Source organism: Onychostoma macrolepis, chromosome 14 (genome assembly GCF_012432095.1).
Source record: "Onychostoma macrolepis isolate SWU-2019 chromosome 14, ASM1243209v1, whole genome shotgun sequence".
NCBI lineage: Eukaryota > Metazoa > Chordata > Actinopteri > Cypriniformes > Cyprinidae > Onychostoma > Onychostoma macrolepis.
Window position 1 is genome coordinate 20,906,545 of NC_081168.1, and position 22,122 is coordinate 20,928,666.

The 22,122-nt window shown below is 36.3% G+C and overlaps 1 long non-coding RNA gene and 1 other non-coding gene across 2 annotated transcripts; both read right to left on the minus strand.

Annotated features, from left to right (window-relative positions):
- Positions 1–547: 547 nt before the first annotated feature.
- Positions 548–4,891, minus strand: LOC131553574 (uncharacterized). The gene is made up of 3 exons (XR_009274213.1): positions 4,337–4,891; positions 1,047–1,271; positions 548–818 (listed from the first exon to the last, which is right to left on the minus strand). It is a non-coding gene; the product is annotated as an uncharacterized LOC131553574 (long non-coding RNA).
- An 8,502-nt stretch (positions 4,892–13,393) lies between these two features.
- On the minus strand, positions 13,394–13,496 carry LOC131553982 (U6 spliceosomal RNA). Its single transcript, XR_009274306.1, has one exon. It is a non-coding gene; the product is annotated as a U6 spliceosomal RNA (small nuclear RNA).
- Between the last annotated feature and the right edge of the window lie 8,626 nt (positions 13,497–22,122).

Below are 22,122 nucleotides of genomic sequence, written 5' to 3' on the forward strand. Positions count from 1 at the left end.
GGGTTTGGATATCATAGCGAGTCAAAATAAGGAAATGTTACGTGATAAAGAAAGAGTGAATCACCTTTCTGTGAGCTTCAAACGGATTACTTTTGACCCACAGTCTTAAGAAAAATGGTTCTAAACAGTACCAGAAAAGGGTTCTTCAGCTTGTAACAATAGCAGAACCCTTTTTATAGGGTTCCATAATGAACCATGCTGAAAAGTAATATGTTACAAGGAAAAAGTGATATAAAGTCACGGGATAGCTGTGCCTGGGTATGTTTATGCATAATAATAATCATCATCATCTCACATAAATTCTATCTTTGTTACGTACTTGGTGGTGAAGAGGAGATAAGTATCTTTAACTTTCACACTTTCATATTCTGTTAAACTAAAAAGAGACAAAAAGACATTGGTAGGAAACCAGTTCCAATTATTAAATTATAGACATTTTAAGAAAGAAATGATTCACCTGTTGAATGTGTTGACAGTCTGTGTATATAAACGTGTAGCCTGTTAGGGTTTTACATTAAAACTATGTTGTGTGGATTGGGTACTTTTTTTATTGACGTAATATTGTAGCAAAAATGTGCTCTTAACAACAGTTATTAGCTGAATACATAAAAAATGTACAAAAAATGAATGTCAAAAAATGACAATTGACAATGAACATGAATAAATACACAAAGAAGTAAAACAAAATAAAAACAAAAAATAGATGTGATGAAGACCAAGTTCCAGTGAAATATCTTCATATGCCTTTAAGTCCATCATTATGGTGTGACTGAGTGACAGTTTCTCTGCAGATGATGAGGATGTGGGATGTGATGCATCTGAAATACACAACTGAGTTTAGAATTACAGTGTGTCCATTTGTTTATGTAAAAACAATTATGTTCACGAAGGCCAAAAGTAGCAAAAAATGGACAGCGTGTGAGCCCTTCACAATCTTAAAAGAAAAAAAAAGTGATATAAAGTCATGGGATAGCTTCATAAAACCAAGTAATAATTAAAATAATTCCAACAGTATGGATTATAAATTCAATATCTCTGTTACCTACTTAGTGGAGAAGAGGAGAGAAGTATCCTCAGCTTAAAAGAGCTGCTCACACTTACATGTGACCAAAAAACTAAAAAGAGAAAAGAACATGTTTGTTTGGAAACCAGATAAAATTTGAAACTTAAATTTGTATTTAAATTTTAGAATGAACTCATTTACCCATTGAGAGTGTGTTGACAGTCTGTGTAGTTGTATCACTGAACTCCAGAAAATCAGTCATGAGGTGCTTTGACAGTTACAGATTTGAAAAACAAAAGGGCGGGAATAAAGAACACTAAACTCTAACACAAAGAACCATTTCAGCATAAAAGGGTTCTTCAGGATGCTATGGTTCTAAATATAACATGTAATGGACCTTTAAAGAACCATCTTTTTTTAGAGTGCAGTTACTTCCAGCCAATCAGAATCGAGTATTCCGACAGACCTTGGTGATTCTGATTGGCTGGCAAGTATGCATTAAAACCATTTAATGCACAGGTAGTTCCAAGTCAGTTTAATCACTGACTTGGTGAAGTCAGTGAATCATCCACCTTTTACCAGAATGTGGAAGTCTCACCCTACTGGAACGATGCTTTACATTTCTGGTCTCTGGTGTTTCTACTCAAACATTTTCCAAGTCGATAATATAGCGTTAAACCTATGATAATGGTTTCAAAAACCACATGGCACCATAGTTTCATCACTTTAAAGTGTCGCAATTGGCAATTCGCTCCGGATCGGGGTGAAGTTTGCAGGATTTAGTCCACAAAATGATATGAGCACACATTATTTTAACACATAATTTTATTAATTTACACACAGTATTTTAACACAAGCGCAGCAAGCCTTGCTTATTTTCTTCACTGCCGGACACGGATAGATTTGCTGGTACACAAAATTATATTACAGGAATTCCTTAAGTTTATTGCTGTTACTGTGGCAGCCAACAACAGCACAGCTTAACCATGTGCACATTTTTACATTTAGTTATATTGAAAAAGTTTCAGTTTAATTCATTTTGTTGATCTTTTTTTTTTTTACCCTGTTTTAACATTGATTTCTATGGAGACCAGAAAAATGAGCGCACCCAAACGGAAGTGAGAATCCATCATTGTGGCGGTCATCGGTTTCTGAGGAAAAAGGTGGATATAGACCAATTTGGAGCAGATGTCGCAGTTATGTCACTTGCAGCTGTGCGCACATTGTGTTGGCAGAAAAACACTGGTAACAAGTGAAGGGAAACAGGTAAAATCCATGGAATAAAAGAAAAAAAATATTGTTGGGACTTCGGACACCATTTGAAACTAAACACAGATGTTTAAACAGACAGACTATGGATGAAACCTGCTAATTACCCTAATTTTAACTCATAAATTTGATTTAAAAAATAGGTCTACATAATATTCACATATGCAGTTCACAGGGGACATATTGTATTAGCCCTATAGTTACAGCATGAACTATTTTATATAACATTTACCTATTTTATCTCACAATTCTGACTTTTTGTTGTTGTTCAAATGCAAGTTTATATATCCTAGTTTGGACTTTACAGCTCAATTTGACTCAACAATTGTGAGTTTGTCAATTCTAAAGAAAAAAGCCAGAAGTGTGGGTTATAAACTCATGATTCTGATCAGAGGGGAAAAGAGAGAATGACAAGCTGATTTTTCTTTTCAGAATTTTGAGACATAATCTCAGAATTGCAAGAAAAAAGTCAGAATTTTGAAATATAAACTTAAAGCATTTTTTTATTCTTTAATTCCATGGCTTCCATAGATTGCTACTTTATAACTGTACTTTTCTGTCACCAGATGTCTCCACCCACAAAAAAACCATCATCGTTGTATGCCAACACTGAAATTGGCCCATTAATGCGTTTAATGCGCTGCTTTAATTGACGCTCACACACACACACATATACACATCACTCTCACACACACAGAGAGAGAGAGAGAGAGAGAGAGAGAGATCAGAGTTCACTCTGCGCGCACACAGAAACTTTCAGGAGCACAGAAACTTGTTTTCAACACTGCCCTGTGATTTTTATTAATAAAATAGCTTAGATACTGGATCGTTACATTATAATCCTCAGTAACAAGGAGGTAAAATCGTAAGTAAGTAACTAAAGAAAAAGGAATTTAAGTAACTAAATTCACAACATCATTCTGTAGAAAGAGAAATGCACAGATGCAGGTAATTCACACACACAGCTGTCATCTCTTTCTCACTCTCTCGATCAATAATTAATTCGAATAAATGCTATAATTCTTTAATTTAAATAAATGTGATCTTACCACACTATCTGTGTCTGATTTGAAGTGACAGAATACTAGAGCTAACGAGCCATAACTGATGAAAATAACTGTCAGTTTTACCCTGTCGGTCAAATATAACATAACACAGCTTTAACTTGTAAATGCTGGCAAATGACCATGGTATAAGCAGGATGATGCACGGCTAGCACGGCTTAGTTTAATACTAATGCACAATATTACCAACATTAAAGAATTTGCATGTGTCACTGGTATGATACTCGTGTTTTGCTATTCAGTTACTACATTGTTTTGAGTGGTTTTTGTGGCACTGCATGAGGTTTCTAGGGTGTTTAGGGTGGTTTCTTACCAGAAGTAAAAAAGCTAAATGTCGACTATAAACAAACTACACCTCGGTTGCATGACTTCAAGGTCACCACTGTGAAGCTTCTAACTCCTTTAGTCTTCATTTAAAAACATTTTTCTTTAAAGTCTAAGTCACAATAGTTTGCAAGAGCTTGATTATAAACACAGTGGGGTTGTGAATGTGTTTACCTGTTGTCCTCAAAAAACCTCTGTAGTCCCATTTAGACACTTATTAGCAACACTTGTTAGCAACCGCCTTTCAGACTCGAGACAAAAGCTTAAAAAAAAAAAACCACAAGGGTGTGTTACTGTATTTATGTTGTGGAATATAATGTAAAATATGTTGAGCTTGTGTTCACCACAGAACTTATTTCAGGAATTTAACCAAAAACCCATTAAAAAAAATAAAATAATTGATTTCGGGGCAATGGAACCAGAAGTGCTAAAATGCTCATTTCTGGATTTTGGCCAACAAAAAGATTTCATCCCTGCAGCACTCTATTGCTTGTCTATCTAGCATTTGTGGTTTGTGGGAGGAAATGGACATTGAAGTAAAATCCACTTCCCTTTTTCTCAAGCACACAAAAGCTTATAAAATGTGGACCACTGCCAGACCCAACTTATAGAAGCAGTGATGTAATGTTTATACAATATAGGGTTATTTCACTTCACTGTCAGGCTGCAGCCTCACCTGTGATTATTCCATCCCTGAGGAATCTCCCCAGGTTGAGCAGAGGGACAGACAGTGACGGCTCTGTGACAGAAGAAGCTTTGCTGGGTATACGGCCCAAACAAACAGGTTCGCACAAAGCCAAACTATGGCTGCACTGGCGTCCGTTCAAGAATGGGGAAATTTCAGCAAACAGATGGGTGGTGGGACGAAAGCATTTGGTTTGTGCTAGATGTGTGGTCATCTTACATGCGGCAGAGGTGTTTCCTCAGGAGAGAGACCCTGTGAGAAAATCTCTCTCCGTTAAGAGAGACCAGCTGCTCAAACATCCCAGATACACGCGCAGAACCTGTGCGGAGTGAAATATTGAATGCGCGTTAAATACAATGATGCCTGTTTCATCAAATTAGTTCATTCTTCTCATTAGTTGCACACTTTGGTCAGTAGCATTTGAAGACATATGTAAGTAGAACTACATGAATACACCCGTTTTACTTCTACAATAATACATATTTAAGAAAAAAAAAGGGATAATAAATGAGAAACAGTATGTGGTGAGATATAGTGTTCAAATTAGTTTATGTTTATTCTTTTCACACATTTTACACTTTGGTCAGCAGCATTTGAAAACATATAAAACTAGAACTACATGAAATGGCATTCACAACCTTTTTTACTTGGGCAATATTTCAGTCAAACAGAGTAATAAATGAACAATCATGGTCCAGTCGAGTCCTGATGGATGAAGTTAAATGGTGGGATTTAGCTTTATCCACTGGGACTCAACTGGACCATGAAAAGTGGTCCTGAAAAATTAGAGTGGTCACATTGTCTAAAAAAGAAAAGGCAGAGCAAGTTGAGAGAGAGAGAGAGTTGAATATTTTTTTTGGGGGGGCGGGGGGGATCCAGATATACATGCATAAAACTTATTTAAATGAGAAAAAAAATATTCAGTGCATCCTTAAGAACATTGAACAAGTGTTTGTAATTGTAACTAAAAACAAAATGGAGTATAAAAAAGTGTGCACGATGAAAAAATATATTTATTTTATCAGGATAATGCATGTTTTTTAAAGTCAAAAAGTAGTAAAAAGTGCATCTTAATTTATATAGTGCATCTTTAAGAACATTGCAAAGACTTTGTAACTGAAAAACTAAATCTAGTAAAATAAAATAGTGCGCATGATGAAAAAACATTGTGTTTGGATAATGCATGTAATTTTACTGTAATTTTGATATTTGTGATATAATCAAGAATAAAAATTACATAGTGGCTATTAGTATATTTTAAAGCACAAAGCAGATTTGGGTTTTTCAGCTAGGTTTATTTATTAACATTATATCAGGAAATAAAATTACGAACTGTAAAATGCACAGGCCAAATACATACCAAAATAAAATCCTCTACTGCCAAAATAAGGTAAATTTTAATTGCATGCTGTCAATTTTAACGTCACTTTAAAATTAATCCTGCAACAGATATAAAAGACAGTGCTTAGACTAAATGACTAATAATAGCAATCGTGACGGCAACACTGTAGTTGTTTGTTTACATATCTGTGACGTGCTGATACGTATTTGCTGACAAGGTTTCCTAGAGAAAGAGACAGACAGGGAGGGAAAGAGGCAGACAGATAGACAGGTCAGAGGTTAAACATTGCTTAGTCACATTTCCTCCCGGCCCATTTTGGCTTGACTACGGCAAGTCAAAGGCTCGTGCTTTCAGTAATGTCACGGTTCAAGACAGAGTTCAGCCCAGCTCTACTCACTCAAGTACACCTTTGTTTAAAGCATGCAGCCCTTTAATCTGTGATGGGGAGAATATTTCAGGCAGTGATTTCAGAAGGAATCATTTGCCGTCAGGTAAACTCCAAAATACCCAAATGTTTTGACAGATTCCAAGGTTACTGAAGTATTTTGATGGAAGCTGGAACAAAATATTTTGATAAGGAGGCCTGAAAGATGAAATTAATGGCACATTGTAGAGGACCCGTCTTGATCTCAGGCATTATGTGAGCATGTGTAAAAAGATAAGGCTTAGAGCTGGTAATGTACTGCTGGCTTTTAACAGCCCAACAAACGGTTTTGGCCACAGCATGTTGAGTGCAGCCGAAAATGAGAGTGTCCATAAGTGTCTCGGGGAGCCGTAAACAAAGCCACACATTCAACAGGACTAATCTCCTCCTATACAACATGAGCTTACACCTGATCTCCTTCTGGCACCGCTAACTTACTCATCTGGGTGAGATTGAAGGGATTTCATCGAACATCGCTGCGTCATTCAGTATGTTTACATACATGTTTATAATACGAAGCTATTCCGATGACAGGCTGCTGAAAGTTTGGGTGTTCACACTATCTTCCTGTAATTATATTCAAACCCAAGTAAATCGCAGCAACATCAGACGATTGCTCCAGTCTTAGGTGCATTATTTACAGGATGTTTAAGTACTTACTCAGCTTGTATTGCTCTGTGTTTGAGCCATACCTGTCGGCCCATTTCGGTTGCTTCACTATAGATTTCACCCTCGCTTGTTCTTGCACAAGCTGGAAAAAAAACAAACAAACAAAAAAAAAACCTGTCAGAAAGTCAGCGATTACATGCTACTGAGTATTTGTCAGTTATTCCAGATTTCAAATGAGTTCCAAAGCGTTTATTGTGCAAGTGAAGCAAATAAAAAACATAACTTTGTGCTGAGATTAATCTAAATTATAAACGTAATTGATTGACAACCCTAATATTTATGCTTTCTAATTGGTATGAGTAAGAAAGCCAATCATTACATGCTACTGAAGAGTGAAATATCAACTGAACTGAACATATAATCTCGTTTCACCTTCCACCATGTTTCTTAAACCAAAACGTGTTATTTTGTCTTGTTTTCAAATAAAAATATTTAAACATTTTTAAAACAAGATACATTTACTTTTGCCGAATGAAAAAGTCTTACACTCATTAAACAGCTCACATGAAAAAATACTACAGTAAAGTGTATTATACTGTATATATTATAGTTTTTACAACACTTTGTTAATGCATGCTACAGCATAATGTAGTATTAACTATACTACTATAGTGAACTCATAAACAGTATACTGTAGTATACTTTAGTTTTTACTACAGTAAACTGTAGTGTATTGTAGTATACCCTTTAGTTATAGAAAACTTAGTACAGTATTGGGTAAAGTGATTTGTTTATATTACTATAGTTGTTATATTACCACAGCAACTATAGAATTACCACAACAAATGAATTCAAGTAGTGTTTTAGAACCATACTATAGTATAGTATTTACTATAAATTACTATAGTATTTTTTTTTCATGTGGGAGTCCTCAATTAACATGTAGATGTAAGTCATGTAAACATTTGAAGCACATGTCAGGCCAATGAATGACTTTAATTTCATTAGTCTGTGTGAAATTTATTCCAGCAGTAGATTTCCTTGATGTATGACTAACTCCCGGCCTTACACCATCGCCCAAAACTGACCTTACGAAAGACTCCGATCCAAACAGATCACATTGCTGTTGCATACATAACGTCTGAACTTTGAAGAATTCAGTAAGCTACTCACTTGAATCCACTTCACTGGTTCCATAAGAGCATATAATAAGTCATGATAAGAACAAAATAATGGAAGAAGACATGGTCTATTTGAAAAACAGAAGCAGCCTTTTAAAATAATAGTTCATGCAAAAAATAAAAATGTACTATCCAAGATGTAGATGAGTTTGTTTCTTCATCAGAACAGACTTAGAGAAATTTAGCATTACATTACTTGCTCAACAATGGGTCCTCTGCAGTGAATGGGTGCCGTCAGAATGAGAGTCAAAACAGCTGATAAAAGGTAAAAACACCACAGTAATCCACAAGACTACAGCCCATCAATTAACATCTTCTGAAGTGAAAAGTTTTTGTAAGAAACAGATTTATCATTAAGGCACTTCCAGCCAAACTACAAGTCCATAATCTATAATAACACTTCCTCCAGTGGAAAAGTCCATCCACTGTTGTTCCCTCACATAAAAATCCATTAACATATTTGTTCAGAACTGTGGTTTAGAATAGTGCTTGATACGTGCATATTTCTCCCCCAATTCAGACGAGACAACATTTACTAGACATTATGATGGACTAGAGTCCTGTGGATTATTGTCATGTCTCTATTAGTTGTTTGGACTCTCATTCTGACGGCACCCATTCACTGCAGAGGATCAACTGGTGAACAAGTGATGTAATGCTAAATTCCACCAAATCTGTTCTGATGAACAAACACATGGCCTGAGGGTTAGTACATTTTTATTTTTGGGTGAACTATTCCTTTAAGGCATCATTTATTGTACCAAATCAGTAATTTTTGGAACAGAGTAATAATGTGTCAGAGTTAGTTCAACAAGTTTTTGTTTAGTGGTGAGCTTAGATGGTAAACTCATCCTGAGAACAAACCTCTTGAACCAGGGTATTTTTGAGAGCTTTACCTTCTGAGTGATGAGATGATCTTCACCCTTCAAAGTGCGCAGCAAGTTTCGGTGTCTAGTGTAAACACTGTCTGATTCTAATCTAAGATTACAAGAGAATAATGTCTCTCTAAAAGCAACATAAAATTTCCAGTAAAAAATAGTTTCAGCCCATATCAAAGGCTCCCAGGATGCACACAATTCATCCTTAAGTTGCCATTTAAACAACTGTTTTGTAAGTCAGTAGTCATTTAACATTAATGCTGTCAAATATACATTAATATTAAATATCTTCAACTTTTTAATGCTGATAATTATTTGTCAATTATTTCAGTTAGCATTTTGATGCAATTTGACAAATGTGGAATATAATTAGTGAAACTAAAAAGCACTGAATAAAAAGAATGGTTTTGCTGTAATTAATCTTAATTGATTGACAGCCCTGATTTTTATGCTTTTTAATTGCCATTATATATGAACCACCTTCAAACTTTAAAACCTAGATCCTTTCTGACACCCCAAATAGCAACATAACAGCAGTCTGAGGATGGCTGCAGCTATTAGTTTAATTCTTAAAAAGCACAAAGCAGCACAAGAGTTTAAGGAAGGAGAAAAAGCCAGAAAGAAAGATGTAGAAAGAATCCACTAGCATAAATTTGATTGTGTCCCTTTGATCTGCACTAAACACTCCTGCCTATAAAGGAGGAAAGGCATTTCTCAGACATTAGTGGTGACTAAGTAGTTAGGTAGCTGCCCTTTGGAGCGTACTGTATAACGGGATGAGCAATGCTCTGAAGTGATCGGGTTTACATAACCATTCCTGGAGTGTCCCTCCAATACTAGGTGGATACTTGATCTAATTGGTCATGGATTTGCTGGCCATGGGCAGAGTTTGCTTTTAAGCTGTAGTTTATTTTAGAGAGCCGTTCCTGCTGAAAAGACCAGCTCACTACAGACAAAAACAAAACATAACAAGCAATGTACCAAATTGGGAGTTTTCATAGTGATGCCATAAGAAAACCCTTTTGGCTAATTAATTTAGAAATACTAAAGAACCTATTTACAAGAACCTTTTGTGCAATGGAAAGGTTCCGTGGATGTTAAAGTTTCTTCATGGAACCATCAATGCCAATAAAGAACCTTTATTTTTTTTAAAGTGTAGAGTGTAGAAATGTAGAATAAATTTTCACTCAGAAATTGCTAGTACATTTCACAAATAATTACCGGTAGAAAGAAACGGCAAGTAACATTGAATTAAACAAGAAATACTTTTCTTATAAAACATACTCCCACAATCTTTGATTGATTTACAACTTAGAGAAATCTTTTTCGACTAGCAATTTCTGAGTGAAAGTTGTTTCTACACCAAGTTTCTTACAAGAGACCGCAAAGTTCTTACAAGTTTCTTGTTTTACAAAAGTAATTTCTTGTAAAACATACTCCAATAATCGGTTCCGAAACATCAGTTTTTAAAACACAACATAACATATAGTGTGAAAGCTGTTATTGTTCAGTGTTTCAGAATTTTTTTCACTGATTTATAGTGAATTCTGGGGAATAGATATACACAAGGAACACACCCATTTGTTTTGCTTTACGCCACTCTGCAACTCCCTTTAGTACAATCTCTATCTGTGTGTGTGTGTGCGTTTGTACTGCATCTGTGAGTGTGTACAATGTCACTGTCAGTGGAGGAACCCCTCTGAAACACCTCAAACCCATCGCTCCTGCAGTCTCATCGCTGGGAGTCGACCAGCTGATAGAATTATGATGTCACAATAAGATAAAGCAGCCATCATAGTGTAATGATGTCATATCTCACACACAGATAGCAGTTAGGAGGGGTTCCTAATGACTAACTGAGTGTCCAGTGATGTGATCGTTCTGTCACTACTCCAGGGATTTCATGCAGAAAACATATTCACAATATTTGCATGCTATTAATATACTCCTGTTATGTAACAGAATACAAATTAGTCATATTAAGACATAATTGCCATGTTTTGACTGAGTCGGAATAACATTTATATATATTTATATATAAATGAATAATTTAGGCTTAAAACAAGAACAAATACATAATTACATTATAAGTTAAAGGGGTGGTTTACGTTTTTTAAAAATCGCATTATTTTTCATATAATTTACCTTTATTCCACACCGCTCTGTGCCTTCTCTGACAAACGCCTCAATTATTTCCTGGTTTTATGCTTTTAGAGTTCCTCTGAAACCCACCACCTTCCCCAGCTCCACCTGTATAGATCTGCAACGGGTTATTTTATAAGCTATTTGTGCAGCAGCAGTATGTCTTAAATACTCACAGCACTGTATCACCGTATGCATTGGCACAGGCAGTAGCAAGTTCTTGCAGCAGCAACAGCAATAATCTACAACTACAACAATAACTAACAGCAGCAGCAATTCAGCAGCAGCGTAGCAGATCTATTCCGCCAAGACCAAATTAATATAGTCAAAACCATTACCATGCTAAAATCTTCAGAGTTGTCATGATTGAAATGTATATATAAATACACACATGCATGTATACATTTAAGAAAAATGTTATGTTTATATATTAAATATATTTGTATATAATAGAAATTATATGAATATAAATACAAACATGTAAATATTTTCTAAATATATACTGTATGTGTGTCTTTATATATACATACATATAATAAATATACACAGTACACACACACATATATCATATAAACAAAAACAGAAAAGCGATTAATCGTTGCCCAGCACACTGTAAAAAGGGATAAGTTGACTTAACTTAAAAAAATTGAGGAAACCCGTTGCCTTAAAATTTTTAAGTAAATGATTATTAAAAAAAAACAAGTTCACTTAATTTTTTTTTTTTTTTTAATTATTATGTAATTATGTTATATTATATTAAAAATTTTTTTAAAATTCCCAATATCTAAGTTCTGGGCCTACTTTTTTTCCTCTCTCGCTGTTGTTAAATATCATGCTCGTCTTGGAAACATCATATTATGGAAGTAATAAAATACCCCGTGATTCTGTTTCATTAAAATATGATACTGAACAGATTTTACTGTGGGAGGGGCATCTGAATACGACACAGCAGAGATAGAAACCAAATGATCGACTAAATGTCTGGCAAGGAAAGAAACCCGTTACAATTTAATCAAACTGCATTGTCAAAATTCATGTTAATGCAATACTCATGTCCTCACAGGATCTCATCCCATTTCTGTGTGAAAGTGTTACTTTCAGCAGTACAATCTCCAGCTCTCTAATCTTGACACTTCAGGGCCTTTCGATTGCTTAAGTCGAAAAGGCTAAGGAGTTGTCATACTGCTACCGCAGGCCTGGTGCTAATATCAGTAGCTATCTGCAGTCCGGCCCTCCCTGTCCACTAGTCCAGCCCTGCTCGCAGCTCATAGCACTTCACTACTGCCTTCTGATTGATGGCTGGGAAATAGCGGTAATGTAGCCAGGCAGGAATGCCATTACTGCAAGATTCACACACCCCTACGAGATTCCAGCGCGCCGGTGAGACGGAGCGTCAGAGCCGGAGCGGGAAAACGCCTGGAATTTACATTATTTCATGTTTAGAAGTACAGGGAGGGAAGGCAGACGCACTATCGATTGAGAACTCTTTCTAAACACCTTCACAAATTAAGTAGTGTCTTTCTTCATCTTTTTATTCTGCTTCACTCTTCATTCTGTGTAAATTATGAAATCCAGCCACAGGGCGCATTAGTCATGGATCCGGCAGGTTGGGGAGGAGAAGGGACGGTAATATCCGAAGCATGATGCAACAAAACTACATCCATCTCATTTCTAATTTTCTAGCTTTTCTAGCTCATTTCTAAAATTTCTAGCTTTTTTGATTAGCATTGATTTAAATATGATCATTTACAAACTGAATGCATACACAACATTATTTTGCTGGAAAGGCCATTCAATTAAATTCTTAATATCAACCCAAAATAAAGCTTGTACATATGCAGCTACACATATGAAAAAGAAGAAGAAAATAATAATAATAATAATAATAATAATAATAAGACATGTTTCTGAAGACACTGAAGACTGGAGTAATAGCTGCTGACATTTTAGCTTTGAATCAATATATTCAAATAGAAAACAGTTATTTTTAATTGTAATAATATTTCTAATAAAACTACAGTTAAAAATTCCCAGAATATTAATTGCACTAGTACACATTCTATTATATATATATATATATATGATATGATAGTATAATCTATATATATATTGCAAGGATACTGCAAAATATATGATACAATTATAGAACTAACATCACTGTTATTGTATTTAAAACAGTGAAATTAAAATACAGAAAATACATTAAAAAATATAACAATAGAATTGAACTGAAAACAGACACACAGACATTAATAATTGATGTCAATTGCAAATAATTTCATATTTGCTCTGAAAATCACGTTTTGAAGAATTTACTTAGAGATTATTAAAACATTTTGATCAAAACTTATTTATTCATATCCCTTTATGATTAAATGAATTAATGTTTTTAATAATATATATATATATATATATATATATATATATATATATATATATATATATATATATATATATTATAAATCACTGTATATTAAGACCCACATTTTCACGGATTTGCATGTCATCCTTTTCACAGATGCCATGCTAATCTTCTCTGTGTTAATCCAATTAATTTTTTGTACCGCATAAGCATGTTTTTTTCAAACATATATAAAACTCTTAGCATGCATTGGTTTCAAAGGTGGGGGATTCGCTAAAATAGGTCCTACATCCAGTTCCAGAGGTGTTGGATCTGGCTTTCACAAATGAAGCACTAGTGTCACTTCTTATTGCTTTTTTACTCTTGTCTATCCATCTAACCCAGCTCACCTCTCTCTCTCTCTGTCTCTCTCTCTCTCTTGCCCTCAGAGACCCATTTAAAAGAACAGGGTAAACACTCACTATTCATAAATAAGCTTTTAAGGTCTTTCCCTCTCATAAACTTGATGAAACTTCACGGGCCAATGGGCAACATTAGAGCAGGAAGGTTAAGTGGTGACCGCACTGTCGTCACCTGTGGGGACGCATCACAGCCTGGGATCATTATGGATGATGTATACTGTTTACTCTGCAACTAAATAAGCCCTGTTCCTTCATATATTAACAGTCTGAAATGCAGGTGAATGCTATTTAAATGGAAAGAGAATTTCTTACAATAGCATTAACAGTAATCGAATCTGAAGCTGTGAACTGGGAACCAATCGCATTTTACTGTAGCCAAGTTTGTGTTGCTATCCCACGACAGGAATGGAATTCAGTTGTAACTGAGCTTTGTTTGTACGGACACCCGTACGGTATCTTCAGTGTCTCTTAAAAGCCCCCATCAAACTTCCAGAACAGTGATTCATCAGCTAGAATTCAGTGATTCATTTTGGGGCTCACCTAAATCTCACATAGACCATTACTGTCAACGAGGTGAGATGTTTTGGCATTTGTTATTAGTTATGAGTGCTGAGTTTATTCCTAATGGCGAGTAAATGCGATGAATCAGTTTGAGAGCAGCTCCGTTGGGAAAAACTTTAATGACGACGATGGGTTTGGTGTTACTCAAGTGATCTTGACTGCTTCTGTGGTCCTCACACCACTGGCCTACATCAAAGTAGCAAGTGCTAATTCTCTATAGGAGAATTCACGAAGAAACAAAATGCATGCACTGCCTGCATTGATTTTGCACCTTTAAAAATGCACTAGTCAACACTGGATATATGTTGGTTATAATGCATTTGATCACCATTTGAACTATAAATAAGGTGCAGTGTAGGAAGGAGGCATGTTTGTGCTTGACGACAATGACTTTATTTAAAAGCTCACAGCGCAATCATGGATTGCAATTGATTTATGTTTGCTGTTTGCAGCTGTTTATATATACAATTGTTTTTTAAAGACATTCTTTTATTTGGCAAGGATACATTAAATTAATCAAAAGTGACAATAAATTTATTTATGTTAAAAAAGATTTCAATTTCAAATAATCCTGTTCTTTAGAACTTTCTTTTCATCAAAAAATAAAATAAAAATAAGATTTAAAAATCACAAAATTATTTTTCGCAAAAATATTAAGCAGCACAACTGTTTTCAACATTGATAATAAATAAGAAATGTTTCTTGAGCAGCAAATCAGCATATTAGCATGATTTCTGAAGGACTGGAGTAATGATACTGAAGATTCAGCTTTGGATCACACAGATAAATTACATTTTAAATTCTATTAGAAAACAGCTATTTTAAATTTGAATAATATTTCACAATGTTTCTGTTTTTACTGTATTTCTCATCAAAAAAAAAATACAGCCTTGGTGAGAGACTTCTTTCATAAACACTAAATAATCTTAGCGACCCCACAAATTTTGAACGATTGTTTATGTACAGTAAAAATGCTTTTGCATGTAACAATGTTATTTCAGGCTGTACACTGAAGTCAGTCTGTTCACAATGAAACGAAATAACAACGGTGCAAAAATTCCCAGAATATTAATTGCACTAGTACCCATTAATTGTCTGGGAATTGTTGACCTGGGCTTGAGTTTGGGGATATTTCTCCATGGAAATGGTTCTGTCATAGCATGTACAGCTGAAATCGTAGAGTGTTTGTCCTCTCCCCTCCCTGCTCAATCTGACTCTGATTAACGCCGCAGCCCATGGCGGGGTGGGAACTGACCTTCGCAGTGATGTCATCACGATCGGAGCGCTCCAGGTTGACCATCACGTACGAGGCGGAGTGCTGAGTCATTCGTTGCATGCCCGGAGTGGTGAGTTTTCCTTCAGGAATAGCGCAGAGCACGGTTGTTTGTCTCCCAGCGCTGGCTGAGGTCATGACGGGATTGAGTGGAACGTGTGCTGTATCTTTGGCTGGGCGAGAGGCGTAGAGAGTCCACCCTCATACTGATCCACTCACTGCTGGGCCTCCATTTCGCCATGTGTTCGGGCGAACACACATACACACACCTCTCCCCTGGAGAAATCTATTTCACCATATATCCTTAGGAATGGCTGGGCTGAACGATCACCACACACACACACACACACACACACAATGCTTCTCCTTGACAGAGTCTCACTTTTCATGCACTGGGACCTGTCTCGTACAATACACGGCCCACCCAGGAGTGCAGCCTACCCGTGTTTGTGTGCGTGTAAGTGGGCAGGTGGGTGTGTATTTGCACATCTCATCTGTTTCTATAGACGATTTATTTTAAAACGAACGTATGCTTTGGGACGCAGTGTTGCATTCCATGTATGTACACATAGCGAACACAGCTGCTCCCGCTCACCTCATATCACTGCAAATATCTGGCTCTCCCTTCACATTCTATTAGTGCTCACACAAATATCTGCCCCGGGTCTATTCTTCATACGTCTAAATTTCCAGCAGGCATCTCCGAGCTCACGTCTGCCAGTTCGCCGCGCATGTGTGTCAGACGCAGGCACTGACACGTGGAGCACAATCGATCAGCGTGCCAGTCAATTGGTCTGACAGCCCACACGAAAAGGCCTGACAAATGGTTCGTGGCAATCTAAAGCCAAATCAAGCTGTCATTGGGCTCCCAGACCAAACGAATGAGACCTATAAGAGGACCTGCTCGGAACTCTTCTGTTTATTTAGGCCATTCATACCTGTCAAAGACTAATGTACCCGATTCTTTGTGCGTCTTTGAATCTGTGCCAGCCTTGCGGTGTCTGAAAGCAATGAAAACTGAGTGAATGCAGACTGGGTTTGTGTAAAACACTGTAAAACAAGAATACAAAAACAAAAGGATGATTTGATGAAACATGCATTCTGAAACTACATTTCAACATTGGTATTATGCAAAATTAACAGCTGATAAGGTAAATTAAATAAGGTAAAAATTTGCTGTAGGATCTACTTTGAAACACTAAGAAATATCTAGTAAATTTCACAAATAATTCCAAAGAAATGGCAAGTAATAGTACTGAAATAGTATTTTCTTATATTTTTTTTGTTTAGAACTTTGAAAAGTCATTTTTTTACAGTGTATTTAAGTAATAATTTAGATTAATGACCTGGTCCTTTTGCAAAGGGCTTGAACCAGCAACCTCCTGGTTACCAGCCCTGGGATTAGCCATGACACTACACCATCCCTCATATGTCTTTGCCAAGAATGCCAACATGAGTCAAAACCCAAACATGGCTGAAAAACATCTTTGAGTTCACTTACATTAATTAATGTCAATACGGACAGACTGTTTTTCAATTTGACAAATACAACTATTTGTTGAAATGTATTACGCAATACAAAAGTAACTAAGGCATCAGACAGACTTTAGTCAGAGTAGACTTCATATTTAAAAGAAATACTGAATTTTAGTCCATGTGACAGCAGTGGTTCAACTGTAATGTTACAAGAATACTTTTTGTGCGCAAAGGAAACAGCTTTATTCAACAATTTCTTCTCAAAATATTCTCGCAGCCTCATAACATTATAGTTGAACCACTGACGTCACATGGACTATTTTAATGATGTCTTTATTAACTTTCTGGGCCTTGAACATGTCAGTTGCGTTGCTGTCTTTGCAGGGTCAGAAGGATCTCAGATTCCTTCAAAAATATGTCTGAAGATGTCCTTACGGGTTTGGAACTAAATGAGGAGTAAGTAATGTATTTTTTATTTTTTGGGTGAACTATCCCTTTAAGGTATACATTTTTTAAAATTTTTATCAATTTTATCACATTCTCTAGGTTTTGAAACCATGACCTTGGGGGTGCTGGTGCCATGCTTATAAATGATTATATAATTTTTATTTTTGGCTAACTATCCTTTTAATTTTCAGGAAATGGAAACAAGGATGTGTGGGACAGAAGTACAGTCTGTTCAACATGTACATTTTCAAATTGAAAAGATCAATGGTTTGTTTATACATAAAAACATATTGAACAGACTGCAATTACATTCCTCACCACCTTGTTTTCAATATGACATTGTCTATCTAATTTGGTATTACACACATCACTGTGATGTAAAAAATAATGCGGATTACCTGCATAACGTCATCCCTTAGTTCACTGAAAGTGAGTCTATCACCATAGCATCCATTGTCTAGCATGGATGTTAATTACAGCCCTAATGAAGCGGTTTCCCTGACGACGCCCCACCTCTCGGCAGACAGCTGTAACCAGACTTCTCTGGCAGGAAGAGGCACAGATGCTCTCTGGTTTCAGGAAGGTAAAGACTATGTTTAATGTTAGTCTGGGAGGAGGACACTGCCTCTGGGATAAAGCAGCTGTTTGCTCCTGTAAAAAAGAAAGAACAGAAAAAGAAGCATTGCGAGAAATATGCTGAAGAATGCAGAGGCTCATATGACCATACGAGACTCGTTGTTGGTAATTATAGTCCCAGAGATAATGGCATTATCAACAGCAGAAACATCTGCACCGCTCACACAAAACTGCACAGACATGTTTACGGCATGTGGCTAGAATCAACACATGTTTAAAGCGGCGCTTTGCCGTCTAATGAATAACTGATTCTTTTTGGTATTCGAGCCCGGTTCTGAATTACGTGTTATGTGTCGTTCAGTTTAATGGGTAGTGTATAAGAACTCTGTGGGAGTAAATCATGTCCAAGTCCAAAGAATGAGTTTTTCTTAGCCAATGAGCCTACAAAATGTTTTCATAACATTTTGAAATATTTTAGGAACAAACCACCCGGTACAGGTTAGTTCACTCATCTGAGTGTTTGGTGGTTGTCATTACAAACGTCTCTGGAATGAGGATTCTACGACATCTTGCAATGAACATTCTTTTCTAAATAAACATACTGTTGGGGAATTCAATAATGAATTGTGTCCAATGATAGCATTGTTTATTTGCACTCACCGTCTGCTATGTTTTAGCACCTTGATTTATGCAAATCAGGTAAAGGCATGAATGCGCCCCAAAAATTTACTGCTGAAGGAAATATGCACGATGCAATTCCACTTCTTGTGATTGCGGCAGACTTACGTAAACTGACTTGAGATTGTACAGCGTCACTCCAAAACGGCAGTCCAGACAACCGAATTGGCTGTTTCACAACCGGATATATAGATATTTTAGACTAGACCAGATAGAGAGAGTGAGAGAGAGAGATTGTCAATAAGCCACAATCTATAATGAGACATATTTACATAAAATAGGTTTTGGTGTGCTAAAAATAATAATGCTATTTTTCAAAATGAGGAAAAACTTTTATACTGCTGGAAGAAAGTACAACTGTTAATAATGACTTAAGTGTCCATCAAGATAAAGATTCTTTCATGAGATAAGAAGTGATCCAAGAAGTGATCAGAAACTATTTCAAAGCCGTTTTTTTATAAGTTTTTAACCATTCTGGCAAGCCTATGTTCTCAAATACACAGGAGAGAGAGAAGCGGACTGACTGATAGACACACTGGGCCTTTTTCATGAAACGTGATAAGAACGAATTTCTGTGTAAACCGTACGTAAAACAATTGAATTATGCAATAATTGATTTATGAGCAATTTACACAGAAATTCATTTGGCTCATGTTTCATGAATAAGGCCCATAGATTTAAAATGCATTTTGAGTCTTTTCACACATCAGTCAAATGTGTTATCTTTTGGATTAAATATTTCTGCTCTTTTTTTTTAATATGACAGATAATGTATGTCATACAGAAAAGAAACAAAGAAGGAAAGAAAGAAAGAGAAATGAAGGAGAGTCAAAACAAGTTGACTGACAATTCCTTAAGCAGGAATTTATCCTAAAAGGAGGGCAATTAGGTATACTAACAACACCACATCCCTTATCTATTACCTTTATCAGTGGTTTCTCACAGATTGAGACTGAACTCCACCACTGAGGAAAGCTATTTTAACAAGACCCTTGAAGGAGGAAAAAGATGATCATAAAATCAGAAGTGTGCATGGTGTCATGTTAAACTAATCTGTGGAATTTACGAGCTTCTTTCAAGTGCTGACCAGAGAGCAAAGTCTTGTGGGATTTGAAAGCTGCACGGTTTCACCCAAGGTCTCGGAAAGGTGAGTTAATATCAGATTCAGCAAATAACCTGTGGTCACTCTGTTTAACCCCTTTTATTTTAAACATTCACAACTCATTATGAATGAACTGAGTTTTGTAAACATGTCAGAGACTTCAGAAGAAAGCCAGGATTACAGCACCGGTCAATTTACATCTGTCTCCACTTGTTATTTTCATGTTTTACAGTTTTCTTTAGTTTTAGAGTTTCAACTAGAGTGAGGTCACCCGCATATTACCTTTTCAGACAAAGAAAAACCTGTTGCTAATAGTAACAGATGTGAAATATGAGCACTATTATTCCGGGTAATGTTTTTTTTTTTCTTTGCAAGTCTTTTTTGGGTGGCAGTGGCAGGTCAGTGTGTGCGTTTCAAAAACGGCAACAGAAGACTGCTGTTCGCTGAAGCTATAGTGAGTCTTTAGCCTCTTGCTAAATAAACCCACTTGGGGAGATCTGTGTGACTATATGTCCCCATCTCTTTGGGATGCTCAGGCCAGGCCAGAGCAGGCTGTGCTGCACATCTGTGCTGCAAAAATGCCAAAACTTGTGTCAGACTCGATTTAAGCTCACATGAACTAAACCCACCCCCAAGTGCTAGTGCACCTGTAGCATGGAGTTTGAACTGTGAAATTCTTCTATTCCCAATGCATTCTCTCAAGCCCTTTCCTAAAAAAAGACATACACTCAGTATGAATCATAAAAAAAGACATACACTCACCTCTAACAAAAGAAGGTCAGAATTTCACTCGTGTGTAAGGGTCTGGGGGTAAGTATTGCACTGCGCATTAACCTGAAAAACCGTGAGAGTGTGAGAAAAGAGTAAATAGGAAAATGTGGAATTTACAATTGCTGCATGTGTCCATTTTTTCATAAATCTGTGTCGATTCGTGAGGTCTGACAGAGATGTGCACGCAAGGAATATCTGCATCTGTGTATCCATCTGTGTGTGTGTGCATGGGGGTAATCTAACAGATTTATGGGCATATCTCCAAAATCAGTCCTCAGCTATGTCATCAGCCATGTAGAGGGTGCATTATCTGAACTGATGTACTCTGATACCTACAACATCCTGATGGGCAACTTTGGTCATTTAGTTTAAGAGAACACACGCACGTTCAAAAAAAAAAAAAACCCTTGGGGGCGTGCAAGCATGTAAGTAAAAGAAAGAAATGTAGCATACTCTGCTGCTTCCTCTGTCTCTGGAAAGTATCCAATTTCCAGTGATAACATCATTGTTTGATATGGGCAATAAATGTGTGATGTTCCAAGTTACTGACCTTTAGTGAGCAGGTAAATTAAGCTTGAATAATACACTACCTGCTCCCACTGCCACACTGTACACACACACACACACACACACACACACACACTTTGATTTAGGTATCGAAATGGCATACTATGACATAATCTAGGTTTTAAATTATAATTACTACAAACTAATCCAAAACATAAGCTCCCACTCAAAGAAACTGCTTGCATTTTTTGGAATAAAAATTACATTTAGCCTACTTTATGAAATATAATTACCTTTGAGGATGATAGATTCGCTTTTGTTCCCAAATAAAGTCAAGTACACCAATACACAAATACAAACACAGCTGCAAGCCTGCGGTCTTCATTGTGTCTTACTATTTTCCTTTGACTCTGATTTATAAAAATAAAGGTTCCACTGTTCCATTTTTGGTTCCCCAAAGAACCATTCATTCAGCTTTTTTTTCTTGGTGTGAAAAAAAATACAATTCTAAATTCTAAAGAAACTCTTTTTCATGGAATTTTTCCATGAATGCAAAATGTTCTTCATAGAACCATCAATGCCAATAAAGAACCTTTATTTTAAGAGTGTTTAGGAAAAGACGCAATGCACACAAGACTTTAACACTCTCAAATTCTAACCTTTCACTGCATTCAACAGTGCCACACTCAGCCAATCAAAGTAATGGTCTTAGATGAAAATCTATTGAGTGTTTTCACTCTCAAGTCACGCTGTTCTTTGAGCACCTTACAATGGATGAACAGAGAACCAATAAGCTGGATGGCATCTGCTCTGCACTGCCCCCTTCTGGTCAAGAAAAAATGGTAACATTTCCCTTTCTATTCACAGCCTGACATCCTTACACTCTTAAAAATAAAGGTGCTTCAAAAGGTTCTTAACAGCGATGCCATAGAAGAACCATTTTTGATTCCACAAAGAACCATTCAGTCAAAGGGTCTTTAAAGAACCATCTCTTTCTTACATTTTTATAATCTGAATGACCTTCTTTCGCCACACAGAACCTTTCGT